Consider the following 16,966-nt stretch of genomic DNA (forward strand, 5'->3'; position numbering starts at 1 on the left):
CTGGATGTTTATCTCTGATTTTTTTTTTCTCATCATTTTAGAATTCCAAACCAGGAGCGTGCATCATGACATGTAAAGACCAGTGGTGTCAAATTCATCTCAATACAGGCAGATAAGCAATGTTGTAGACAGGTTTTGAGTATGCAGCTGTTGTAAATTTGCATTCAAATGACCAGCTAGGTTATTAATTTGAGGCTCTTGTTCCTGCAATTCTGAAAAGCCAGGGCATGAGCATCACAGTGCTTTTGTGAGGTCAGGAAGTATTGTCCTAGGAAAGGGTAAACTGAGACACAGCATTTTAATGCATCTCTCCATGTTCTTTGAATCTGTGACAGAAAGCAGTAAAGTGTTGTGATTAATTCTTGAAGCACCTATTTCATAGCGGTTAATGTCAAAAGGGATCACTAAGTCTAGACTGACCTCTTATCTATCAGCAAACACTACATTTTACTCAGCTATGTTCATGCTGGGCTCTGTGATTTGCTTTAGGATAACATATTTCATTGTTCAGAAAACAAATTGTTACATACCACAAGAAGGAGCAGGAGACAATGAAACTGCACCCATGCTAACAAATTAAACTGTTGTTGAGCAGCAGCACCAAAGTGTTGTCGCCTACCCTTGTCAAACTGTTAGAATGGTTAGAAGTCCGGGTTTTGCTCCAGGACACTTAACAACCTCTTATACAGTTCACAGACATTACCTGTGAGTTTCTATGCCCAGGGATCATTTTCAGGAAGCCATTTGCCTATGAGCACTCTGTACTGGTGGAGAAGAGAGTTCAGTAGTGTGGATTCAAACCAGGCACATTTAGTTTCCTAGCATAGGCATAACATCTTCTATGTAGCCTATCTGCAAGGAAGTTCATCAAATAGCCTAAATGATCCTACTAAAACCAAATTATCACTGTAGTGCCAGGAAGAAAAAAACTACAGATTTCTGTCTGTCTGTCTTTCCAACACCAAACGTGATGATCAGCATACTCCTATGCCTGCAAATAAATCACACAATAAAAATTATTTGTAGAGCGAAACATTGATTCATCTGTTGTCTTGCTGTGGTCCGTTTCTGGCTGTTCAAAGACAACCAGCATAATCCCTAAATCCAAGAATATATTGATAGGAGACTGTAAGAAAAACAGTATATAAAGGAAAAGCCCTGATGAATGCGATGTGATTATAATCTCTATTGCCATATAATACTGGAAAAATTTGACATTAAAGCAGTTTAAAGATATTTGTATTTCACAGATCTATGGAATAGAACAGATATGAGGAGAACACATTATCATGATGGCCTAGTACAGCCATTAGTACACCAGATGTAAAACTGTCTGGAGGTTTTGGTTTTTTTTTGTGATAAAATGTTAATCTATATCAGAGGTCCTAAGCAACATTTATGTGTCACCTAGTAAACTGTTACTACATTTAATTAGGTTTACTATGAAGAGCTTTCAGTATATTACAAGGCTGAATTTTTCTAGCTATACCTCCTATGAATTAAATACCTATGCTTTTTTTCAAAGAAACCGATCCTTCTCCCATCCTGTGCATGAGTGCATATGTAATGCTTCTCTCCTGTAAAATATTTTTTCCATTAGATCTTCTACCACAAAGCTATGGTTTTATTTATAAGAGTTTGATTTATGATTGAAATAGCAGTTAAAATACAGGTCCAGCTGGTATGTGTTTTGGCTCTGGGAAGAGAAACCATTTACCATTTGGACAAAGTTAGTTCAGAACTTTAACCTTATGCAACAGCATTTTCTGCACTTTTGCAAAAAACTTGTCATGGTTGTGCCTCCCTGTAAGTCACTCTGATGTTCTCTTTTTAAAGCCCATAAAAAATTATTTCTTTAGTTCATATTTCTTTAGTTCATATTTCTTCAAATTTTAATAGTTTAAAAAGTCTGGGATATATCAAATAATTAAGAAAATTATCTTAAATTTCTTAAAGATGCAAGGTAAATTATGTGGTGAAAAGAAGTCTGTTTGGGGGGATCGAGAACTCAAGATTTGTTTAATATATATATCCCATATGAATGTGTTGCCTGATGGATGGTTACCCCTTCCTCCCTATGCACATATAAGAATCCCTCTCTGTGGTTTGTCACCCCACAAAGACAACTGTGTCCTGTTCAAGGAAACAGAGCAAGGAGTAGATAATGAATTTGGGTTTTCTTTCACAGAAATATGGGAGATGGAAATAAGGAGGACTGGCCTGCTCTGCAGATCATCAGCAATTACTTTGCTGCTTACCTATGTCACTTCTCTAAGGACTGCAACTGGGGCTACACCTTGTGGTTAACCTGAAGGACTTAAGAGACAACTGCATATAAAATTGAAGCAAACAAAAGCAGAAAAATGCCCTGCTGTGTCTTTACATCAGGTGTCAGTTCTCTCATTTCTCTCCTTACTGCTTTCTTCATTAATGTTAATCTCGGCCTTTAAGGAGACTGCCATATTTTACAAAATTTGATGGAATTTAGCTTACAGGAAATGGATCCTTCTAATGAAGGTCTGTTTACATGCCAGACTTAAAGGTCTTCCCTAGTGCCATAATAGCTGCTGCTGTTTGGCTCCAAAGGTCCCACCTGACTGTTCAGTACACTATTCAGATCCACAGCAATGCAAAATGACATCTATTAAAAATAAAACTTTCTCTAAAACTTTATTTTCTTTTTTTTTTAATTTCATCTTTTACTTTCTCTCCTTATTCACATCAGGCTTTCATATTGGTGTGTTTGTTATAAAAAACCTAAAGAAACCAATATTGGGCAAAATACCAATCCAAAATTATTATCTATAAGGTTTGACACTATTACCAATAAAATTTGATAAAATATCTTAAATCTTCCCAAGCCCATGTTGCCAGCATTCATTCTCTGTTTGTTTTATTTTTGAATAATCATCTTACGTGCTTTGGCTAAAGTTTTCACTAGACTTTCTGGTGAATGTTTTTTGATCATGGTCATTATAGCTTTGTATTTCTTATCTATCAGTCTGCAGACATCTTGCACCAAATATTTTAACTGAAATATAGATATCTGTTATGTAGACATCCAGGCAATACCTTAAAAACTCTTGTTTCTCTCCATTCACTGTAAAGGGAACTTGAATTATTAACTTAGGCACAGACATCTAGATAAGAGATACACAAAGTGAAGCAAGTGAGTCTGTTCATTTTGTGTCTCTTTTTTTTTTTTTTTCCTTTCACATTGACAACCATTTCTTTTGCTTTGGCTATGCACAACAATGTGTGAAATACAATATTTATCTTTTAATGAAGAAGGCCTATGCTATGTTATTAAAAAATGTTAGACATTTTCTGCTCTTTCATTTGCTTGGGCTGCATCAGAGCAGGGATTGAAGTGACTAATGATGGGATTCATATTAAATAAAATACAAATAAGTATGTTGAGATTTGGTTGCTAGGCCTTTTCTGTTCTGGCCTGATTTAGTAGTCAACAGTTTAGAAGGAAGAAATCTGCTTTCAATAGATATCATATATTTATATTTTTATACTTTTATATTAGGTTGTTTAAATCAGGACATAGCTGGACTTCAAGAATTTAATATTATTTTTCCTGTCTCTGGAACTGAACTGCTAAATTTTCAGAAGTATCATCAACACTCAAAATCACAGAAGAATTTTGAATTTCATCTTTTGAAGGTGTTCTATTTAATAATGTGAATGATATTTATTATCATTTTAGATTCTTTTCTGTCATTAGAGGAAAGATACTACAGACAAAAAGATAAAGAAAATACACCTTTCTATATCATAAACCTAACAGCAAGAATTAATTGTCAATAGCTTACATAAATCTAATAATATTTAGTTCAACATTATCTAGTATCTTGATGCACAAAAATAATCACATAACCTACATTTTGTGATTTAGGTAAAATTTGCAATATGTTGGAAGACAGAGGGGTATTTTTTTGGTTTGGTTTGGATTTTTTACATGAAAAGTTTCACATATAGTCACATAGTTCCAGACAGTATACATGCTTAGACTGGAATATAAACCAAGAAGCATTTACTACATCCTGAGTAAGAGACAGAAAAAACCTTTTGCGAAATGTGAAGGAGCATCTTAATGTTAACTTTCTTCCATTGTGTAAAGAGAAGAATATATGATGGCTGCGTTCATACTAGCATTCACAACATAAATCCACCTTTATGTCTTTGGAGAAGCGAAAAATTCATAATAGAGATTTTTCTTCTACATATGTGGATTACACCTAGTGTAACTAGACCATGGTTTATATCAATCTATTTAAATCCTGCCACAACAGTATTGCCCACCCCCACTGAGTATAGATACTGGACTGAAGAGACCATCTACACAGATCTTTAATCTGTATCTTATAATGATTTTCAGAGAAAATCGAAAAAAGCATTTATTTTAAATCCATATATGTGGTTTGCTTTCTTTTACATTCATGTCTCTTGGAGTAACCTTAAGCAGGTAAACTGCATATTAAGAACGTGTTATTTAGGCAAGTGGAAGGGTACTTCTAAATTAATCAAGAGATAGGTACTCTGGGGAAGAATACATAGCTAAGTGAGGCTGATAATATAATGCAGTATTATACAACCCAGAGAGAATTGGAGACTCCTGCATTGATTGGCTCCTTCCATTTATCACTGCCAGTGTTCAAAGCCAGGATGGGTGGTGCTTTGAGCAACCTAATCTAGTGGAAGGTGTGCCTGCCCATGGCAGGGGGGTTAGAACTAGATCACAGAATCACAGAATCTGCTAGATTGGAAAAGACCTTCAAGATCATCCAGTCCAACCATTTACCTAACACTGACAGTTCCCAACTACACCATATCCCTAAGCACTATGTCAGCCAGACTCTTAAACACCTCCAGAGATGGGGACTCCACCACTGCCCTGGGCAGCCTATTCCAAGGCCTAACAACCCATTCTGGAAAGAAATGCTTTCTAATATCTAGTCTAAACCTTCCCTGGTGCAACTTGAGGCCATTACCTCTTGTCCTATAGCTACTACTTGGTTAAAAAGACTCATCCCCAGCTCTCTGCAACCTCCTTTCAGGGAGCTGTAGAGGGCGATGAGGTCTCCCCTCAGCCTCCTCTTCTCCAGACTAAACACCCCCAGTTCCCTCAGCCGCTCCTCATACGACCTGTGCTCCAGACCCTGCACCAGCTCCGTTGCTCTTCTCTGGACACACTCGAGTCATTCCATGTCCTTTTTGTAGTGAGGGGCCCAAAACTGAACACAGGAATCGAGGGGCGGCCTCACCAGTGCCGAGGACAGGGGTCAGATCCCTTCCCTGTCCCTGCTGGCCACGCTATTGCTGACACAAGACAGGATGCCATTGGCCTTCCTGGCCACCTGGGCACACTGCTGGCTCCTGTTCAGCCGGCTGTCAATCAGCACCCCCAGGTCCCTCTCTGACTGGCAGCTCTCCAGCCACTCCTCCCCAAGCCTGTAGCGCTGCTGGGGGTTGTTGTGGCCCAAGGGCAGCCCCCGGCATTTGGCCTTATGGAAACTCCTCCAGGTGGCCTCAGCCCATGGCTCCAGCCTGTCCAGGTCTCTCTGCAGAGCCTCCCTACCCTCGAGCACATCAACACTCCCACCCAACTTGGTGTCATCTGCAAACTGACTGAGGGTGCACTCGATCCCCTCGTCTAGATCATCAATAAAGATGTTAAACAGGAGTGGCCCCAAAACCGAGCCCTGGGGGACACCACTCGTGACCGGCCACCAACCAGATTTAACTCCGTTCACCACAACTCTCTGGGCCCGGCCATCCAGACGGTTTTTTACCCAGCGAAGCGTGTGCCCATCCAAGCCTTGAGCAGCCAGTTTCACCAGGAGAATGCTGTGGGAAATGGTGTCAAAGGCCTTACTGAAGTCAAGGTAAACAACATCCACAGTCTTTCCCTCATCCAGTAAGCAGGTTGCCCTGTCATAGAAGGAGATGAGGTTTGTCAGGCAGGACCTGCCTTTCATGAACCCATGCTGACTGGGCCTCATTTTCTGGTTGTCCATTATATGACTTTTAATGGCACTCGAGATGCCCTTCTCCACGACCTTCCCTGTCACCGAGGTCAGACTGACAGGTCTATAGTTCCCTGGATCATTTTTTCTGCCTTTCTTGTAAATGGGTGTCACATTTGCCACCCTCCAGTCCAATGGGACCTCCCCAAGATGATCTTTAAAGTCCCTTCCAACCCAAACCATTCTATGATTTTATGATTAAATGATGTAACTGGTAGCAAGGGCATGATTTGTTGCAGGCATGCTGCTCTCTGTAGAAATAGTCAGTTAAACAAAAACTAAGTTCCCCCTAGATAAAATACTTGTATGAAAGATAGGACAAGCTAACAGGTTGTTTTCAGCATGTCAGATTAAATGGTTTATTTTTAAATAGAAAGAAAAAAATCTTAATTCTTTTAGTTATTCTGAATAATCTACACCTATTAAGAGAGCTGAGATGAATAACAATGAGATTTCCTAATTGATAGATTATGTTACTGGAACGATTAGGACACCTTGCTCCATAATAATCCAACTAAATCCAAACTAAGTGAATTTCATTTTTAGGTATTGGATTCTTTTTACATGTACTTAACTGCATCAGTGATGAGGAAAATATATCATCACCTTAATTACTAGCAGTTTTTTGTTTATCTAACAATGTTCTGCTGACATATAATTAATTTTATTTTTATTTGTTTGGAAACGTACATCAGTGCAAGAAAACTGTTACTTGTCTTTATGGTAAAGCTACTTTGTGATGCAAACAAAATGATCATATGGAGGAAGACAGAACTGGTTTAAAAATATTTTACTCTGAAAAATTCCATAAGTAGAAACATGAAGATTAAAAGCATCTATCACTCCAACACGTTACTTTGCTTCATATCAGTCCGTAAAAAAGAATGTTGATTCTAAAAATTTTTCAAACTAAAGTGGACATAAGACCAAATAACCTTTCTCTCTCTGTAGAAAAGGTATATGATACAGAAGAGATCGTGGCATATTTTTCCCCAACTGTTCTTTCTGGTTTTTTTCTTTATTTTTCCCCCCCCCCAAAAAAATGGAATGACTGTAAGATATAGATAACTAACCTACTAACCTGAGGTGAGGGATTACATCCTCTTCTAAATGTATAGACTTTCAGACTAATTCTCCTTGAAATCGATATTTCAAGTTATTTAACTTCTGCAAATTCCCAAATTTATCTTTTGTTCATGTAAATGCTTATACTTTTTGTCTTTGTTTCTCATGGACCATATACATTTTATCCAGCAATTTTTTTTTTTTTTTTTTTTTTTTCACTTGTCACACTTTTCCCCCTCACTTCTCTCTCTGCTGTGTGGTCTTCTGATCTTTCTCAAATACGTTTTTCCCTGAGGTGTGTTGTCCGTGCCCCCCCACCCCCCCCCCTATTCCCCCTCTGAGGGGCCGAGCCGTGCCCTGCAGTGGGTGGGTTGGAGCCGTCTGGAACCGGCTGTGTCCGGCACGGGGCAGCCCCGGCCTCTCCGCACAGAGGCCGCCCTGCAGCCCCGCTGCCTGCACCTTGTCACATGCAGCCAATACAAGTATATATATATATAAAGTGTACAAAGTATATAAAATGTATTATTATATGTATGAAATATAGTATGCCAAAAAATATATTTGCTTGTTTATGAGTGTATGCACACATGACTAGAGGAAGGCTGGAAAGAAGGCTGGATGGATGTTGCTATTATGCAATCATCAATATCTATATTTAAAATTATAATTAATTTTAAATGGAAAAAACCCCCAACCAAATCCCAAGTCAAGTTGTAAGGTACTTTCTCAAATTTACAGATATTGTATTTAAGTGATTTTCCTCAATTCCACTACTTTCGAATCAGGTAAATTAAGTTGAGAGGTAGGACAATGTATGGGGCTTGATATAAAGCCAAAAGGAATTAAACATGAATAGAAGACAGATGTCCTTTATATAATTAAAAAAAAAAAAAAAAAAAGTATATTCAACATGTCTTCTAAATCCAAATCCATCAAAGGAAAGACAATACGTAGTCCTGTAATTAAGTGGGATCACGTTCATGCTTTGTCTGAGAGTATCATAAACAGTTCATCTCTATGAAGATTTGACTCCTTGATGTCATCAGTATCAGGAAGACAGAATTGTTTCTGCTTGAGTGCACTTTAGGTAAAATAAGGAAGTTTTGACATTTAAAAAGTGTTTGAGTGACTTAATAGTTGTTCTTATTTTATTTTACTTCTTTGGTTTTCATGGTTTGGATTTTTTTTACCAAGCTTTATAACTGAAGTAACAACTTTCTAAAACTGTATACCATATGCATGGGCCACCTGCACAAGACAAAATACTTACAAAGCACAAATAAGTGAAATTTGTTTATTATGGCATCTTTTTATCTTTATAGTCTTGATTCAAAGACTGTCAAAGTCAAAGGAAAGACTCTAATTATCTTCAAGGAAATTTAGGAGAATGCTTATACATGATTGCAGCAGGTTGCCTCTTGTCACCAACCATTAGCTATGAATCCTGCTTGCTGTTAAACAGCAGACATCCGAGATTCACATTCTATTATAATCCAATGGGGAAAAGTTATTGCATGTTCCTTCAAAGCAACAGAACTTCCTTGTCCCGATTATTTTCCCACAGAACATTTACCTGAATTTTTTCAGCCTTGCCTACAGAAATGAATAACTCCATCTTAGAACACAAAATTTTCAAAAATGCCAAGAAATACCATAATATTAAAAGAACCCTTACAAATATTATTTTATCCATGCTTAACCTGAAATATTTACTGAAAACATAGAATCATAGAATGGTTTCAGTTGGAAGGGACCTCAAAGATCGTCTAGTTCCAACCCCCCTGCTATGGTAGTGAGACCTCCCACTAGATCAAGTTGCTCAAGGCCCATCCAACCTGGTTCTGAACATTTCCAAGGATAGAGCATCTGTGGATATCAGTGGAAGAATATTTTACCACACGCACATAAAGAATATTTCCCTTATCTGTAAGTCATTAAACCAAAATTGACTTCTTATTAGCAGATAGCATTTTACATAACCTATTTCTGCAATTGGCAATTTTGAGTAACCGGATCAATTTGCCCAAACCAAAATGCCTTAGAAGAGCTGAATTTTCAGAGTTTACATTTAGAATTTCCTCCAAAAAGAACTTTTCAGTGGTGTCTGAATCTAACCCCCCTCTGCTGAAAAGCCATGGTAACTAAATATTAAAAATAACTGACTCTAACCCAGTTGTATAACTTATTAGAAGATATTTTAATAACTAGATCTAATTCAACCCTAAAGCTTTTTCAGGTATATTATACTTACATACATTTTCACATATACCCCAACACATGCATTCTTCTCATTGTTTAAGCTTCTCTCTTACAACTCCTGCTTTTCCAGATAATACTTAATAAAACATTATGCAAGGCTTATTATGTTCTTTATCCTGGAAAAGAAAAATAAGATACATTTAAAAGTAGTTAAAGGCTCAAACTTGTTTATGAGGAAATTCTTCTAATTGTTCTAGTGCAAGCAATACATGATTAAAACTTTGATTAAGAAAGAATATTTCAGTTAATCTGATTTTATACACGCTATGCAGTATCTGATCACTAGGGAATAAAGTTCTTTTGATATTAGCTAAAGGTAAAATATCAAAGCAGTGCAAAGATGTTTTACTTCTATTGATGTTGACAAGAGTTGCCTGACCAAAGTCACATACACTATGTTCAAAATTCACCCTCTTAATTAAGAAACTAGAATTCATAAATACTACCTACATCTTAAGATGTCCGGGAGTAAAAATGTTTCTCTATACAGACACTATACTATATGCAGTGTGCTTGGTGTCCTACAAGTTTTGCCCTTGATAGTTCTTGTAATTTCAGAGAAACTGAGTGTCCCTAAAACTACGAATGCATCAATTCAGTAATTCTGCCTGGAAAAACAGTTTTTTAAACAAATATCATCACAGTAAAAAAATTTTGCGAATGTATATTTTAGAAGTATGCACTAACCACATAATAAATTATGCATGCATTTTATCGTCTGGGTGCCTATTTTCAACTAAAATTCTTAGCAGAACACCAGTTTAAAAGACAATTCCAGGGAACGTTGTGTTAAAGTTTATGGTATATATAAAAACACAATACCATTTCACACAAAGAAGCTGTACTATTTCAGCTCTACAGGGAGTGTTGGGTAACTTTTCTTAATGTTGGTACACTTACATTGGTGTATATACACAGTGATGTAAATATGCTACTGTTATTTTTCTCCTATTTAAGTATTTGTATATGGAAAAAACCTTGCCCAAGAACACCCTAGTGCTCCCCCCCCCCCCCCCCCCTCCACACACACACAAAAAGAAATCAAGCAAATAAACAAAACCATAAAAGCTGTGTATTCCAAGATAGGAGATTAATTCAGACCGATATGTCTGATACGTCCTTTAAGACTATGTCACTGGCTTAAAGTTGCACAGAAAAATAGTAATATTTTGGCTGGAAATAGAAAGCATGTTTTTTTCTGCTTTAATAAAGCGACACACAAAATAAGGTTTAACATGTGATCTCTAATTACTTCCTTGCTCAACCAGGAGCTCATTGTCTGTCTTGGACTGTTCCTTTCCAGCATAAATTTGCTACGCAGGGCCAGGTCATTAGCAGAGTATGTGAGCCAGTGAGTGCCAATGAATCTGAGGGATTGAATTCTCATCTGTCTATTAGTTGTCTTAGACACAATGTCCACACATATATCAGTATATTTCCCATCTTTTAATTAGACCTATATATCTTAAAGTTTTGGCTGGACCTTTTGTGCAGCGTGCCCTTTGATAATGTACATCTATGCATATTTGATCTTGTTTGCATGAGCTATCAAAATGAGCTGGAACTACACGCAGCTGGACTTCCAAACTCCTTTCTTTATTACTATAATCTAGTAAATAAATTTATCTTCTGTCAGTATTTCCGTTGGAATCCCAATTATATAGGATTATAGGTATGGTGAAACTGCAAAACTACTTTCAGAACTCCTTTAACTTCTGATCAGAGAGAGTCTCCATTCCCTGGTAGACGTAGGAGGAAACATGGAAACAAGTGATGAGGAAAAGTCTGAGGTGCTTAATGCCTTCTTTGCCTCAGTTGTTAATAGCAAGACTAGTTGTATTGAGGGAATCCAGTCTCCTCATCCAGAATTTAGAGACTGAGACAATGATCCCCCCGCAATCCAGGAGGAGACAGTCAGTGACCTGCTGCATCACACAGACACACACAAGTCTATGGGACCAGATGGGATACACCCGAGGGTGCTGAAGGAGCTGGCTGGGGTGCTCGCCAAGCCGCTTTCCATCATTTACCAGCAGTCCTGGCTGACAAGGGAGGTCCTGACAGATTGGAAATTGGCCAATGTGACGCCCATCTATAAGAAGGTCTGGAAGGATGATCCGGGAAATTACAGGCCTGTCAGCTTGACTCTGTTGCCTGGGAAGCTGATGGAGCAGCTCATCCTGAGTACCATCACACAACACGTGCGGGACAACCAGATGCTCAGGCCCAGTCAGCATGGGTTTATGAAAGGCAGGTCCTGCCTGACAAACCTGATCTCCTTCTCCGACAGGGAGACCTGCTTATTGGATGAGGGAAAGGCTGGATTGTTTACCTTGACTTCAGTAAGGCCTTTGACATTGTTTCCCACAGCATTCTCCTGGTGAAACTGGCTGCTTGTGGCTTTGCTGGGTAAAAAACTGGCTGGATGGCCGGGCCCAAAGAGTTGTGGTGAACGGAGTTAAATCTGGTTGGCGGCCAGTCACGAATGGTGTCCCCCAGGGCTTGGTGTTGGGGCCACTCCTGTTTAACATCTTTATTGATGATCTAGACGAGGGGATCGAGTGCACCCTCGGTCAGTTTGCAGATGACCCCAAGTTGGGTGGGAGTGTTGATCTGCTCGAGGGTAGGTAGGGAGGCTTGAGTGGTGGAGAGTGGTTTTGGCCACCATCTATTAGGTTCCCCTTAAAGTGGAAAGGAAAAGAAGTGAGAAGAAGAAGAAAAATGGACTTCTGTTCTCTGAATCTGTACATGACTTATATATAATCATAACCTGGATAGATTGGATCAGTGGGCCAGTGTTAACGGGATGAGCTTCAACAAGGCCAAGTGCCAGGTCCTGCACTTTGGCCACAACAACCCCCTGCATGGCTACAGGCTTGGGGAGGTGTGGCCGGAGAGCTGTCTGGAAGAGAAGGATCTGGGGGTTCTAATTGACAAGCAGCTGAACATGAGCCAGCAGTGTGCCCAGGTGGCCAAGAAAGCATCCTGGCGTGTATTAGAAATAGTGTGACCAGCAGGAGTAGGGAGGTGATAGTCCCCCTGTACCCTGCACTGGTGAGGCCACACCTGGAGTATTGTGTCCAGTTCTGGGCACCTCAATACGAAAGAGATATCGAGGTGCTGGAGAGAGTGCAGAGGAGGGCAACGAAGCTGGTGAAGGGCCTGGAGAATAATTCCTATGAGGAGCAATTGAAGGAGCTGGGACTGTTCAGTTTGAGGAAGAGAAGGCTGAGGGGAGACCTCATCACTCTCTACAGCTACCTGAAAGGACATTGTGGAGAGGTTGGTGCTGGTCTCTTCTCACATGTAGTTAGTGACAGAACAAGAGGGAATGGCTTTAAACTGCAACAGGGGAGGTTCAGACTGGACATTAGGAAAAAACTTTTCACAGAAAGAGTGGTCAGACAGTGGACTAGGCTGCCCAGGGAGGTGGTGCAGTCCCCATCCCTGGGTGTATTTTAGGGTTGTTTAGATGAGATGTTGGGGGATATGGTGTATGGGAGAAGGTTGTAGAGTAGGGCTGATGGTTGGACTTGATGATTCTAAGGGTCTTTTCCAACCCAAATGATTCTGTGATTCTGTGAAATCTAGCTGGCCTGAGGATCAGTTCAGTTTTCCAGTCATTTAGTGCTGTTTGTATTGAGCAAGGGCATCCAGTCAGGCCTTTATCTCTTCATCTAGAAAAGTAGAGGTATCCTACATTTCTACAGTGTCACACCTAACCATTATGTGACTTCTTTATACTGAAGTATTTTAAATTGCACCAGTGCCTATATGTGAGAAGCTAAATAAAGCTTTAGGTGATGAATCCATACATTGCTGAAGTTAGGGACTGTGAATCTTATTCACTATCAGACTTCTATTATGAGCATACTTAAAAGTTATGAAACATAATATTTTTTTCTTTTTTCTTTTTTTTTTTCCTAAAAGGTTAATAATAATAAGCTTCCCCCCCCCCTTTTTTTAACTGATTTGTGATTTTTCTATAAAGCTATTTGTAATAAAAGTCCAATAACTTTTATTCTAGCTTTTTGATAAGCAGCCAAGACTTTCTATGGTTCTTAATGCCCACATTTTTCCAGCATTCTATAGTTTGTAATACAAATGTTTAGAGATTCTTAGTATAGAAATAATTCATTCTAGTGTAAGGAAGGCAGGATTTATAAAGCAAGTAATACAGTCATTCGAGGCAGATTAAGAAATAAGACTTCTAGAGGGGAAACCACATAATGCTATTGATTTTTTTTTTAAAGATTTATATAGTAATACCTATATTTCTCTGTAATTCTAACTTAATAATGTCAAGTGCATAAGATGTAAAATTATATGAAATGATAAAAATATACAGGAAAAATAGTGGTTTAAGACTTAAATTTGCTCTTTTAATGAATATAATCGTTCTTGACTGAAATAGAAGGAATTGGAATGGAAATGAAAGCTTGATTTATATTATCAACCCCCCCTATAATATATTGGTTGTTACATGAGGAAACTTGGAGATAAAAAATTGAGAGAAATACAGAGAAAGAATTAAGAGGGAAGCATCGCTGGTGTAAAAAGTTCAAGGAATAATGAATATAGTCAGAAAAGATTGGAACTTGTGGTGGAAATATAAGAAAAAAAGCGCCAAAATATATGATAAAGATTAGGCAAAAGAAAGGCATGAGGAGCAGGCAGCTATTTTAACAGCTATGCCATCTCATTTTTACATGACATAACAATATTTATTTTATGAACTGATATGACCTTCATTGTTTTTCTAAGCCTTTTAGTTTTTCTCTTGTTTTGTGGGGTCTCATTCACTTGCTTTCCTCCTCTCGTAATTGTTCATTTCTACTCTGCATTTTTTTCACTGTTTATTGTCATTTTACTTCAGTCCCATATTAATCCCCTTCTTACTAACTCAGTGATCATTCTAGAAGTGTCTTTACTAGAACTTTCCTATTATTTGTGCTGGGAAAACAGACTACAGAGAGAAACAGATCAATATTTAAAATTATGTGAAGAAAACAATGTGTAACATTAAAATAAAAATGGCACTCAGATGCATTTACCATAGATAGAGTTGTTTTAATGAGTATATGTGCGATAAACCAATTTTTAAATAAAATATCTCTCATTTTCTGGAAGTTTAACTTCTTCAGCCTTTATGTATGTTAAAGTGAAGTTTCTTTGAACATTATAAGACATGTTTTATGTCTTATAGAAACATAAATAAAGAGATATTCAATCTCCTTCTCAAACGTAAACCTGCTTTTTGTTTTTTGTATTTGGATAACTGTTGTCAAACTTGATCTAAATGTGGCTTAACATGGCACAAGTACACAAAAATCAAAGTTTTAGAGTTCTCAGAAATTACTTTTTTATTTTAGAATCTAGTGAATTTTCCCCCTGAGTGACATTATACCAATGGCACGCTATCTGCAAGTGAATGAACATGATAGCTTTGTCCTTCACATTTTTGTTTTTACTACCTGTTTTGGTAATCAGTACAGTCTGAATGCTATTGCTAATATCAATTAAATCAGGTCAAAAACATAACAGCAGGAAAAAGAGATCAGTCAGTTACTATATGAAAACCCAGGACGCTGGGGCACCTTATGGTATGTGCAAACAATTCACTATACAATTTCTGGAGAGAGGAAACTGGCATACTGTTGAATACTGTTTTCCTTTGGGTAAAATTTTAATTAAAAAAGCAGCATGGATACAGGTTTTAGATCTTCACTATTCAAATAGCTGAGATAGCTGTTTGAATTTTAAAATCTTATAAAGTATTTCATTAAAAAAAGACTTCTGTTATCTCAGTCTTAAAACTGTTTATAAAATGATTGACCAGAATTTATGAGTGAAGTGAAACCTGAAATACATCATAACAAAACTTAAGAGGGGATATTGAAAAGATGCAATGACTCCTCCTGGATCCAACTTTAAAAGCAACACCTGTTTTCCTATCTAAAATACGAGGCAAGGTAGCTCCTGCTACACACATCTGCTGTAATTCACAGTGACCAAGGGCATCCAGAGCCCTGTAATTTTTCTGCCCCTCACTTGAGTGTGGCCAGACACATTTCTATCTTACTGAGGAGGCATGCAGCTGTGTACTCCTATATTCATACTGCTCTATCATACAATGGGAACAGAGAGAAAAGATCACAAGAGGCCATGTGTCTGACCCTTAAGCTGTATTTCCATGTAAGAAATTCTACATGCCCTTTTACCACACTTCTGTTCTGCATTCAGGGATGATCACATTTGTATTCATATAATACATTTGTGTAAACAGAGTTCCATCAAGATATGCTGTAGCCAAGGGTAAATGTTAAAAAAAAAAACCCAAACAAAACATTTTCTGTAAAGTTTATTTTTCCTTTCTCAGTTTAATATGGTTACTAGAGGCATATGAACACTTAATTGACATCCTTTCTGTTTGTGAGGCACTATGCATCTGTGCAATGGGTAAAAGCTTAGTTAACTCCTATTTCTAGAGCCTGGAGGTACAGAAGTTAAAAGGATTTTTTTCCTTTTTTTTTTTTTTTTTTTTTTTTTAATTTGTTTTTGGTTTTTTATTTTCACACAAAACATGAGTTTGTGCTTACCTTTGGATATATGAAGATGTGACACCTGGTTAAAACCCACAGAAATATAAACACAAAACTGAATAGTCTCAGTGGTAAAGGTCAAGCTTTTTAAAAAGTCAACATAAAAAGATCTAACCAAGGAAAACAAAGACTTACCTTCCTACTTCTAGGAGATGATAAACACAAAACCAGAAATATCCATGAGGTATGTATAAAGAAAAATGTAACTTGAAAAAATTTACAACTCACTGTACTTGTCAGGTGTTCTCTTTTACCTGAATTACCCTCTTAAGATGGATTTATTAGCACTATATTTGACATTTAAAAGTTAGACTTCTATTTTTGAACCAGTCATGTATGTTACATTTATAGACACAAACATGTGAGTAAGAAATTTATTTCAGTGTCTAAACCTTTGTTTAAATTTCAACTTCTGGGAACACCTCTGAGACCTTGCACATGTCCGAGTTTGTGTCCTAGACATGTCTTGACTCCATGTTAGAATTAAGTCTGATCATGCACTATTCCTTCTTTAGTTCCTTGCTTTCCTGTATTTTTATAGAAACGAGCATCAGATGCATTAACTGGAAGGGAGCTATGGAAGGGATCAGGGCCATCATCTGGACATTTAGTGGACAAGATATCAAGCCACACAGACACATTATTGGCACCAGCAGCACATGATCCATATGATCTAGACATAGCTAATAATAAGCTTCTGGAGGTGCCTACCTCTCTTCATAGACTATGAAGTACTAGAATCATAAAATAATTTAGACTGCAAAAGACCCTTAAGATCGTTGAGTCTGACCATTGACCTAACACTACCAGTTCCACCACTAAAACATGTCCCTAAGTGCCATGTTTGTATGTCTTAAAAACCTTCAGGACTCGACCACTTCACTGGGAAGCCTGTTCCAATGCTTGACAACGCTTTCAGTGAAGAAACTTTTCCTAATATGCAATCTAAACCTCATCTGGCACAACTGGAGGCCATTTCCTCTCATCCTATCAATTGTTACTTGG

This window comes from Athene noctua, chromosome 1 (assembly GCF_965140245.1).
Source record: "Athene noctua chromosome 1, bAthNoc1.hap1.1, whole genome shotgun sequence".
Lineage (NCBI taxonomy): Eukaryota > Metazoa > Chordata > Aves > Strigiformes > Strigidae > Athene > Athene noctua.